The sequence below is a fragment of the Elephantulus edwardii genome, unplaced genomic scaffold (assembly GCF_000299155.1).
Source record: "Elephantulus edwardii isolate Elephantulus edwardi_28Jun2011 unplaced genomic scaffold, EleEdw1.0 scaffold00276, whole genome shotgun sequence".
Classification (NCBI taxonomy): domain Eukaryota; kingdom Metazoa; phylum Chordata; class Mammalia; order Macroscelidea; family Macroscelididae; genus Elephantulus; species Elephantulus edwardii.
Window position 1 is genome coordinate 3252343 of NW_006400026.1, and position 12120 is coordinate 3264462.

Consider the following 12120-nt stretch of genomic DNA (forward strand, 5'->3'; position numbering starts at 1 on the left):
GTGAGATCCATGCTCTTTAAGACTTTGAAGAGGTCTTCTGCAATAAATTTGTCCCATGAAAAAAAAAGAGCTAATTTAACAGAATATGGAAATTATTGAACAATATAATTAATATTACATGATAGCAAAATCTTGCTGAAGATTATAAAAAAAGTAAAAAACCTTCCAGAATAAACAACCTGGATTTAGAAGAGTCTATGGCTCTAGGGAATATTATTGCAGAAGTCAGATTGATCTTGGCTGTATGCAGAGAGCATCAGAAGGATGAATATTTGTATTTTATCAACTATGCACTGAATTTGAATGTGCGATCACAACAAATTGTAGCTGACATTGAGAAGAATGGGAATTCTAGAACACTTGGTGTTCATGTGACACCTATATCTAGACCAAAAAGCTATCCTCTGAACAGAGCAAAGGGACAGACACCCCATGGTTCAAAATCAAGAAAGAAATGTGTCCGGGATTTATCCTTTCTCCATATATTTTCAATCCTTATACAAAACAGATCATTTGAGAGGCTGGACTTTATGAAGAAGAATGTGGTATCAGGATTGGAGAAAACCTCATCAACAACTTGCATTATGCATATGACACAATCTTGCTCGTTTAAACTGAGGAGCACTTGAAGTACTTTCTGCACAAAATTAAGTACTGCATTCTTCAATGTGGATTGCCTCTCAACATCAAGAAAACAAAAATCCTCACTTTTTTGGCTAATAGACAGCATTATGATAAATAGAGAAAAGATTGAAATTGTTAACAATTTCATTTTGCTTAGATCCATAACCAACACCTTTGGCACAGGAACTGGGAAATCAAAAGATGTGTTACATTAGGAAAATCTACTGTCATGAACTTCTCCAGAAAGACCAACGATGTCAGTCTAGGTAATATGATCCACCTGATCCAATCCATGGTCTTCTCAATTGCTTGCTATGCATCTGAGAGTTGAACATGACTAAGGATGACAGAAGAAACATTGACACCTTTGAGTTGTGATGCTGAAGAAGAGTACTGAAATTACCATGAACTAAATAACAAGAGAACAAACAAGTCGGTCCAGGAGAAGGTGTAACCAGATTGCTCCTTGGAGGAGCAGATTTTAAAACTCGGTATCACATATTTTTAGGAATCTTGTCAGGAAGGTCCAATCTTTGGAAAAGAACATCATGCTTGGAAAGGTCAGTGCAGGAGAGGAAGAGCCTGGGTGAGATGGATTGACACAGTGACTGTGTCAGATGTGTCAGAGATGGTGAGGTTGTTTTAGGATAGGGCGTTTCAGAGCTATTGTTCATAGGGTTGCTTTGAGTATGGCACATAGGATCACAACTCGACTAAACATAACAAGAACTATGTACAATGAAGGCAATAATCACAGCACCACACTAGTTCCTGGAGTACAGCAGACTGACAGTCAAGTGCTGTGCCCATTACAGTAAAGTATGCAATCTTATTCATCTACAACTAAATTAAGCACCAACACTCAGGTAACTCCCACTCCATAATATGGGAGTCAGATAAATGTTTCACCCAGAAAAGCAAACAATAAAATTAGTAAGAATACAAATATCATAAAACAAACATGCATTTTAGGGGAAATAGAAAACCAACTCTCTGGCTTAGGAAAATATATCTGCTAACCCAACAGAGTGTGGAAACTATAGAACAGTATCATTGATTTTACATGCAAGCAAGTTTCTACTGAAGATTATCCAAAAACGACTGAAACAGCACATCAGCAGAGAACTGCCAGAAGTCCAGGCTGGGTTTAGAAGGGGTCGTGGTACTAGGGATATTGTAGCTAATGTTAGATGGATCTTAGCTGAAAGCAGAGAATACCAGAGGAATGTCTATCTGTGTTTCATTGATTATGCAAAGGCATTTGACTGTGTGGATCATAACAAACTGTGGATGACTCTGAGAAGAATGGGAATCCCAGAACACTTGATTGTGCTAATGCGAAACCTATACTTGGACCAAGAGGCAGTCGTTAGAACAGAGCAAGGAAACACTGCAAGGTTCAAAATTGGGAAGGGTGTGTGACAGGGATGTGTCCTATCTCTATGGCTTTTCAACCTGAATGCAGAACAGATTATCCATGAGGCTGGACTCTATGAGAAGTGTGGCATCAGGATTGGTTGAAGATCTATCAACAATCTGTGTTACGCAGATGATACAACACTGCTGGCTGAAACTGAGGAGGACCTGAAGTGCTTGCTGCAGATGGTCAAGGACTTCAGACTCAATATGGATTGGGGCTCAATATCAAGAAAAAATTCTCACCACTGGACCAATTGGCAGCATTAGGATGGATGGTGAAGAGATTGAGATTGTTCACAGCTTTAGTTTGCTTGTTTCCATAGTCAGCACTCTTGGCACCAGCAACCAGGAAATTAAAAGACATATTGTGATGGGAAATCCTGCTGTTAAGGACCTCTCCAGGGCATTGTAGGGCAATGGTGTCACTCTGGAGACCAAGGTGCACCTGATACATGCATGGTCTTTGCAATCAGTTGTTATGCTTCAGAGTTGGATAATGACTTGGGAGGACAGAAGAATTGATGCCTTTGAGCAGTTGTGTTGGAGAAGAACATTGAATATACTATGGACTGCTAAGAAAATGAACAAGTTCATCCTTGTTGTTGTTGTTGTTATGTGCCGTTGAGTCACTTGCGACTCATAGAGACCCTATGTACAACAGCCCTAAACCCTGTTCTATTCTGTGCCAATTGCACTGCCTCCGACACAACCATCCGATTACTGCAGTCACTGAATCAATCCACCTTATAGAGGATCTTCCCGTCCTATACTGTCCCTCCACCCTACCAACCATGATGTCCCTCTCCAAGGACCGGTCTCTCCTTACAACATGACCAAAGTATGTCAGAAGAAGTGCCAGATCTTTGCCTCCAAGGAACAGCCCAGTTTAACCCTCTCCAGGATGAATCTGTGTTTTTAGCAGTCCATGGTACACTCAATACTCTTCTCCAGCACCACAGCTCAAAGGCATCAATCCTCCTTCTATCCTCCTGTGTCATTTTCCAGCTCTCTGATGCATAATAAGTGATTGCAAAGACCACAGCCTGTAACAGATGCACCTTAGTCTCCAGAGTGACACCATTGCTCTCCAGTACTTTGGAGAGGTCCCTAATAGCAGACTTTCCCATTTCAATACATCTTTTAATTTCCTGGCTGCTGGTGCCAAGAGTGTTGACGTAGAGCCAAGCAGACTAAAGTTGTTAACAATCTCAATCTCTTCACCATCCATCCTGATGCTGCCAATTGGGGCAGTTGTATCTTTGTCTTCTTGGTATTGAGCCTCAATCCATATTGAAGGCTGAAGTCCTTGATCCTCTGCAGCAAATGCTTCAGATACTCCTCAGTTTCAGCTAGCAAGGTTATATCATTTGTGAAGAGGATTAAACCAGGCTGCTCCTTGAAGGAAAAGATTCTGAAGCTTCCTCTGATATACTTCGGACATGTTGCAAGGAGGGACCAGTCCTTGGAGAAGGACACCATGCTTGGGAGGCTGGAGGGACAGCGCAGGGGAGGAATACTCTCTATGAGATGGATTGATTCAGTGACTGTGGCAATGGGGGTAGGTGCATTAGAGACAGAGAGATTAGCATAGGATAGAGCGGGGTTTAGGGCTCTTTACATAGGGACGCTATGAGTTGCAGGTGACTCATTGGCACACAACAACAACAGCAACAACTACCTCTAGGTTATTCCCTTTACTTTTGGTTTCCATTGTTTCTTCCATTATTTGTGCTTTTGTTTGTAGCTATTTGAATCTCTGTATATCAACATATATCCCCTGCCTTCTTGACTCAGGGTTATTCATAAGGTCTCTAATAATTCTCTGCTGTTTTGGGAGAAGGCTTAATTTGTGTTTTTTTCCCCCACAGTGTTTGAAGTTGACTGCTGCTTTCTTGACATTATGTGACGTTTTTCTTCGTAAGTGTTCTACCATTTCTATTGTCTTTGTGAAAGTTGTTGTTGGTTCTTGTCTTCATATTGTTACTAATTAGTTACCAAGTTAAAATGTTCAGTCTATGGGATGAGCTACTCACTTTATTGTAAGTCCTTTATGGGAAAATGTGCCTTTCCTAAAGTCCTTGAGGTTATCTCTGTTCTACTGCAGCCCTGTGGGAATCTCGTCTTGATGTAGTCTCCTGACATCAACTCTATAGGCCTCCTTTATGCATGAATTAGCTGAATGGTGGGAGTCCAGGTGCTCTACTCAGGCAATTTCTCATGTACCTTTTCTCTTGGAGCTTAATGTCTTCCTTTGTACCTGGAATGGAACGAGATTAGAGATCATGGCTGCCAGCTCTAGCAATTTGCATGTAGGGCATTTAAAGTCATCATCCCAACGTCTCTCAGAGAACTACAAAAATTCTTTCCTCCACTAGAAGTTCTGTATACTAATGTTCCCTGTTATATTTGGCCCCTGAAATGGCCCCACAGCCATGGAGGCAAGTGTCTTCAAAGGGGGGGGGGAACCTATAACCCCAGGGATGCTTCAGTCCTATCTCTCCATAAGTAATCTCATCTTTTCATTTCTTGACTGTTGTTATTATGGGTGTGTGACTCATAGCAACTCTATGTACAACAGCTCTGAAGCCTGCCTTTCCTGTGTCAATCTGACTCCAATACACCTACCCTTCCCATTTCCCTAATTACTGTATCAATCTGTCTCATCTGAGGTCTTCCTCTCCTGGGCTGTCCTCTCCTCTTTTGAGCATGATGTCCTTTTCCAAGGTTTGGTCCCCTCTGTTCACATGCCTAAAGTATGTGAGACGCAGCTTCAAAATCCTTGCCTCCAAGGAGAAACCTTGTCCAAGACAGACTTATTTATTTTCTTGGAAGCTTATCGTATGTTCAAGACTTTTCTCTAGCATCACAACTCAAATGCATCAATTCTTCTTCTGTCATCCTTAGTCATTGTCCAGCTCTCTGATACCTAGCAAGCAATTGCAAAGACCATGGCTTAAGATCAGGCACATCTTAGTCTCTAGACTGATATTGTTGCTTATCTTGGAAGGTCCCTGACAGCAGATCTACCTAATATAATTTGTCTTTAGACACCTGATTTCTAAGTTGAAAGTGTTCTATTTGTAAGTGATACTTTTGAAATTATTATTTAAGCAGAGAGAACTTTTCTTTGTGAGTTTACCAAATACATAAGTCCAATTTTTTTTAATTTTTTAAGTTTTATTTTTATTATTTTTATTTTTTTGTCAAATCAGTTCTGACTGGTACAGGAGAAGATTGCCCCTCCTTCTCCAGCAGAGCATCTGGTAAGTCCAAATTTTATAGTTTTATAAAAAAACCCCCATTGTTTAATTAGACAATTGTATCACTAAAATTTAGAAATTAATAAGACTAAAGAACAGCAAGAAATTCGACAACCTCTAAAAAATTGAAATTATAAATATTAGAGCAGAAATAAATGAAATAGAAAACCAAAAAACAACTGAAACCATTAACAAAACAAGGAGCTGGTTCTTATAAAGGTCAATAAAATCAATTAACCATTAGCAAAACTAACAAAGGAAGGAAAAAACACAAATAATCCTAGTAAGAGATGAAATGGGCCATGTCACAATAAAACCAACTAAAATAAAAAGGCTAACATTGGAATGTTATGAAAAATTATATTCAAACAAATATAAAAAACTAGAGAAAATGGACGAATACTTAGAAATTCACAACCTACCTAAACTGACACCAACTGAAATTGAACACCTGAACAGACCCATTACAAAAAAGAAATTGAAAAGGTAATAAATTAAACAACTTCTAGTCAAAAGAAGTCCTGGACTAGATGGCTTTACAAGTGAATTTTATAAAAAAAACCAGAGAACCGTCACCAAACCTACATAAACTATTTCAGAAAATAGAAAAAGATGGAGTTCTCACAGACTTATTCTATAAAGCAAACATATCCTTGATACCAAAGCAAGGTAAATATACCACCAAAATAGAAAACTATAGGCCAATGTTTCTCATGAATATAGATGCACAAAAATCCAGAATAAAATCCTGGCCAATAGAATCCAACATACATTAAAAAAATACTTCACCATGACCAAGTAGGATTCATAACAGGAATGCAAGAATGGTTCAACATAAGAAAAACAATCAATATAATTCATTACATTAACAAAGCAAAGAGCAAGACCCACATGATTCTATCAATTGATGCAGAAAAGGCCTTTGACAAAATCCAACACCCTTTCCTGATTAAAACATTCAACAAAATAGGATTAGAGGGGAATTTATTCAACATAGTAAAAAGTATATATGCAAACCCAAGAGCCAAAATTGTTCTCAATGGAGAGAGATTCCCTTGAAAAGAGGAATTAGGCAAGGATGCCCACTATCACCTCTCCTATTCAATATTGTATTGGAAGTTTTAGTGATAACAATAAAGCAAGAGAAGGAAATAAGAGTTATCCAGATTGGCAAAGAGGAGTTAAAATTATCTCTCTATGCAGATGATATGATAGTATACTTAGAAAACCCTAAAGACTCAGCAAGAAAACTAATGGACATACTTGACCAATTCAGCAGAGTGGCCAGATACAAGATCAACATACAAAAATCAATTCGATTTCTCTACAGTGACAAAGAGAATACAGAACTGGAGTTGAGAAAAACAATATGCTTCACAATAGCTAATTCCAATATTAAATACTTAGGCGTAAACTTAACCAGAAGCACAAAGAATCTATTCAAAGAAAATTACAGAGGACCGGCCTGGCAGCTGTGGTGGCTCTTTTCACTTCCTCACCCTCCCTGATGACATCATGCTCCAGTTCCTGCATTGTGCTAAGAAGAAGCAGTGAGAATGACACCTACTTTTATCTGTGGTGTAATGGAAACACTTCTCAGTTTGGATTTACTTTTGGAAACACTGTTGGAATGTTCCTGGCTCAGAACTACGAGATACCAAACAGGCCAAAAAGCTTGAGGACATCAAGAAGCACTTGGATGCCAAGAAGCCACCTAACTCATGAGGGCCCCCTGCTGTAGGCCCACTGGGCCTCCATGAATCAGCCCTCCCAAGAGCCTCCTCACCCTTGAATCAGCCATGTGTGGTCACAGCCTCAGTGAGGTTCCTCTTTGCTGAATTCTGAGTTGCCTTAGAGCAAAAATGGGGCCTCCAATGAAGAGTTCTGCCACCTCCTCACATGCCCTCTCCCCACCCTTGTTCCAGCTGGTGGGAGAGACCAAGAGTGAATTATGGTGCTAAATAGTAAACATAACCTTCAACCTGTCTCCTTTTTGTTCCTTGGATTACTACTACCTTTTGAAAAGAAAACTTGAGTTCTGTGTTCTTGATCCTACACAGAGAATGGTATTTTCACAGTGAGAGCCATTATGAGGTTCTTGGTAACCGTTAGTAATAAACAGTGCTCCAGAGTAGTTAAAATTAATATCTGGAAAAAAAATTACAAAACATTATTAAAGAAACAAAAAAAGACCTGGAGAAGTGCAAGAATATCCCTTGCACATGAATGGAAAGACCAAATATTGTGAAAATGACAATTCTACCAAAGGCAATCTACACATTCAATGCAATCCCAATACAATACCAATTATATTCTTCAACAAGATGGAAAAGGCAATCTCCAAATTTCATTTTGAATGGAAAGAGGCCCAGAATAAGCATAGCACTCCTTAAAAAGGATGCACTTTATCTTTTGAATTTTTTGACTGCTAGTACCAACAGTGTTAAATACGGTTCTAGGTAAGATGCAATAGTTGACAACTTCAATCTTTTCCCCATCTATCATGATGTTGCCTATCTGCCTGGCCATAAGCAGTTTTGTGTTTTGATAATGAGGTGCAATCCATGTTGAAGGCTATATAGTCTTTGATCTTCTGCAGTAAGTGCTTCAAGTTCTCCTCTGTTTCGGTGACCAAGGTTGTGCCATCTGCATGACAGTTTGTGGATGAATACTACACTAATCTTAATGTCACGTTCTTCTTCATAAAATCCAGCTTCTCAAGTCATCTATAGAGCATAGGTATTGAGGAAGAATGCACACCTTTCTTGATTTTGAATGATGCAGTATTCACTTGCTCTATTCAAACAACAGCTTTTTGGTCTAGGTATGTTGTTGTTGATGGCACCTAAATACCATCAAGTTGAGTACAAATCACAGTTATTCTATAACAAACAGATCTGATTGCTGTCCTATCCTGTGCTTTCCTCGCCATCTCTGATACATTTGAGGCCATTGCTACAGTTACTCTGTCGATCCATCTCAATGGGAGCCTTCCTATCTTTCACTGATCCTCCACAATTCCAACCATGATATATTTTTCTAAGGAATAGCCTCTCTTAGCAACATATTCAAAGTATGAGAGACAAAGCTTTGCCATCCTTGCCTCCAAGGACCACTCTCGGCTGCACTCTTTCCAAGACATATCTGTTTGTCTTTTGGCAGTGCATGGGATATTAGTACTCTTCTCCAACATAACTTAAAGGTATCAATTATTCTTCTGTCATTGTTATTTATTGTTTAGCTCTCAGAAGCATAGCAAATAATTGAAAAGACCATGATCTGAGTCAGGTGCACTTTAGTCTTCAAACAGACATCATCACTCTTTAGTATTTTTGAGAAATCCCTGTCAGCAGACTTGCCTGCAGAAATACATCTCCTTATCTATCTCGTGACTGCTGGTACCAAGGATGTTTATTGTGGATCCAAGCAAGGCAAAATTATTAATAGTTTCAATCCTGTCTCCATCTATCATGATGTTGCCCTTTGGCCCAGTGGTAAGGACCTTTGGTGAGCATAACAACAACAATTACTAATAGCATAAAATGAAGGTCATGCTCAGCAAAACTGTAAGGTTAACCAGCTCTTGTTTAGTAGCTCATGGCTTACGTTTACAAAAGTTGTTATTAATGTGATGCTGGGCTTCCCCACACCCACGAGCTTTTCTTCAGATTACATACCCAGTATTGTAAGGTTCATCCCTTCTTTTGCTTTTTGCCTTTTCCCAGAAAAAAAAAAAAAACCCAAACACAACCTTGTTCTTTTGAAAAGATATGAGTTTCCATCTTTTGATCTAAGTCATTGCTCTTAAAACTGGGATCCTCAAATCAAATTTTGACAGACTAATACAGGACACTTACATAATTTAGACTCTTGATCTCTGCTAATACTTGGCAGTAGAACTGAGTGTATCTGACAGTTTTTCCTGATGATTCTTAGTACTTCCAACTGAGATTCAAGTTCTATGTGTAAATAGTTCTACACTTCTAAATTTTAAAAAAAGACTGAAAATGAATACATGGATTTAGTATGAAGAAATGACCCTTAAAGTTTTTATTTCATGCATCAGGAAGAAAGTAAAGAACATCCAAGGGTTTGAGCAGCTTGTCTCAGCTCTGGAAACATACTCAAATTATTATTCACATACTCTACTTACTAGTTCAATTGGCTCCACTAGACCTAGTAATTTCTGGCACTTTCTTTTCTCAAATCCATTTCTGAGGTTATGGTGACCTCTCAGGAGATGAGTAATAAGGAATGACAAATCTGTTAAGAGGGATAATTTAAAATATCTTTTGTGTGAGTGGGGTATAAAATGATTAGAAATGAACTTCTAATCTTTTTTAAAAAATATTTTATAGTTATTTGCATACAAAACTTATAGACATTTTGTTTCACATTTTCCTTTATTCACATTGTGTTTCATACAATCATTCCCATACATTGTATTTTGTAAAATTAATCCCCATTGAACTATGCCCATCATTACTCCATCTTTTAAGGTTCCTGCTTTCTCTTTCCCATTTTCTTTAGGAGAAACAATTAAAAAATACTACATAACTTAGGAGAGACTGCAGAGTATTATGCTGAGTGAATGAACTCAGTCTCATAAGGGTATTGTTGTAAAAATAGAAGGATTGCTAATAAAATTTGTGTGAGGATCCAAGGGGGAAAGAGAGGAAGACATGGAGAGATAGAGAGACAGAGGTAGGGAAGGGTAGATGACAAGTTTGTACTTGCCTGTGTGCATGGTGTATTTTGACCTTTGCTAAAATAAGCAGTTCAGGTGATGAAAGTCTCCTGTTCAATCACAAAGCAGACTATTTTCCTCTAAATCCCTCAGAGGTTGCTGGAACTTTGGGCCAGCATCATTTATTTTCACCACAGAAAGGGAGTTCATTCCAAATAAATTCTGACTGTAAATGGAAGAATTCCTGAGATAAACTTTAGTTCAGATTCCTATTTACCCTAAGTTTCCAAGAAACACACTTGCTAGTGTAATATATCCCCAACATTCTTTAGTTTTAATAATTGAAACACAGAAGAGGTGATTTGTGTATTTAATAGGGAAAATAAAATACTACAGTATGGTTTCTTTCCCCTAAATGTTCTTTGCAAACTTTTCAAGCTACTGTCAACAGCATTTATTTTCAGATCTCCCTCTTTTTTTTTCTGAACCACTGCTTCCTTATTTCAGCTGTTGCTAGTTCATTATACACTACTACCCTAAAGGTCCCATCCATTTAGACTAGGACTTGCCCAGTGCAGAATAGTGTAGTCTTATAGTTCTAAGAACACGCACTCTGGAGCCAGCAGAGGGAGCTTTCTATTTAAATTGGAATTCACTTCACACGCACAACTCAGTTTCATAAAAAACAAACAAACAAACAAAAAACAAAAAAAAAACCACACACACACACACACAAAACTTCAAGAGGAATTTTCAGGCAACCTAGCTGAGCTTGAAATACTAGCTTGCTTTTGTGAACCAAACGACTTGTGTTATTCCATATTTGAAGCATGTACGCCATACTTTTTATAAGCACCTTCTACCTTTCACGAAGGAGTTTGCTGTAGTGAGAAAATGCTACAACTTTAACACACGTGCACTTCAGATTACCTTTCTGACTCAGGTTTCATCGCCCTGTCCTCTACATAAAACCGTGGTGTGAGATTGGACTCTCTATGAACTTTCTTTTTCTTTGTTCTTGTAAAATGAGGCTACTATAACCACGAGGTAGAATAAACAATGACCTCAGTGATATAGTAAAACTGAATACTAAAGCTAGGACTAGGTCCAGGGTGTAAAAGCATCTTAGAGCTGGAAAGAGAGGGATCTGATTCTAGTCCTCAGCAGGGGAGGTGGAATAATTTAAAAGACAAGCAAAGGTTTCACAAGCAAGTCACAGGATTTGGGATTGCGGTCTGTTTTGTTTAGTGTGTTGGGTTACTGAGTTCTTGCACTTATAACCCAGAAAAGCCATTATTTCTATGCACGAACACATTTTATTACTTAAGCTGTTTTGTTAGCTGCTGTAGAGTTGACCTCAACTTGTGGAGACTTCATTATACAACAAAAGAAAAGGTTTCTCTCTGGTGCCATTTTCATGATTATTAGTGCGCTCAAGTTCATTGTGTGGACATTGTGTATTTTGACTGCCATCCAGTCCAGGAAACTCATCTTTTTAACAGTATATGAGACAGTATCATATTTTGATCTACAGGATTTTGGCCAATTTCAGAAGCAAAATTCCAGATCTTTCTTCCTACTCTGACAGTCTAGAAGCAAATTTTCTACCTGGGTGTTTCTCCTGATATTTTTTTTTAAGGATGTATAATTTTAAAAATTTTATATTCACTTGAATAAAAAATTTGTATACATTGTACTTCATTCATATACATTGTATTTGACACGTTCCTTCATTTATATTGTCTTGCTGTATTGTTATTGTTCTTGTTGTTAGGTGCTGTCAAGTCGAGCATGACTCATAGCAGCCCTATGAACAAAAGATCTGAACCCTATTCATCCTCGCACTTCCATAACACACAACAGACCATTTCAGAGGTCACCCTATCAATCCACCTGGTTAAAGGTCTTCCTCTCTGTCTCTGATTCTTCACCTTTTCAACTATCATGTCCTTCTCCAAGGAATAGCACTTCCTAGCAACATGTACAAAATATGTGAGGTAAAGCCTCATCATTCTTCCCTCCAAAGAGCACTCTGGCTGCGTCATCTCCAAGACATATGTATTTCATACCATCATTCAAATGCATTGTGTTTTAGAAAACCAATCACCATTGATTGATCTGTGCCCACTA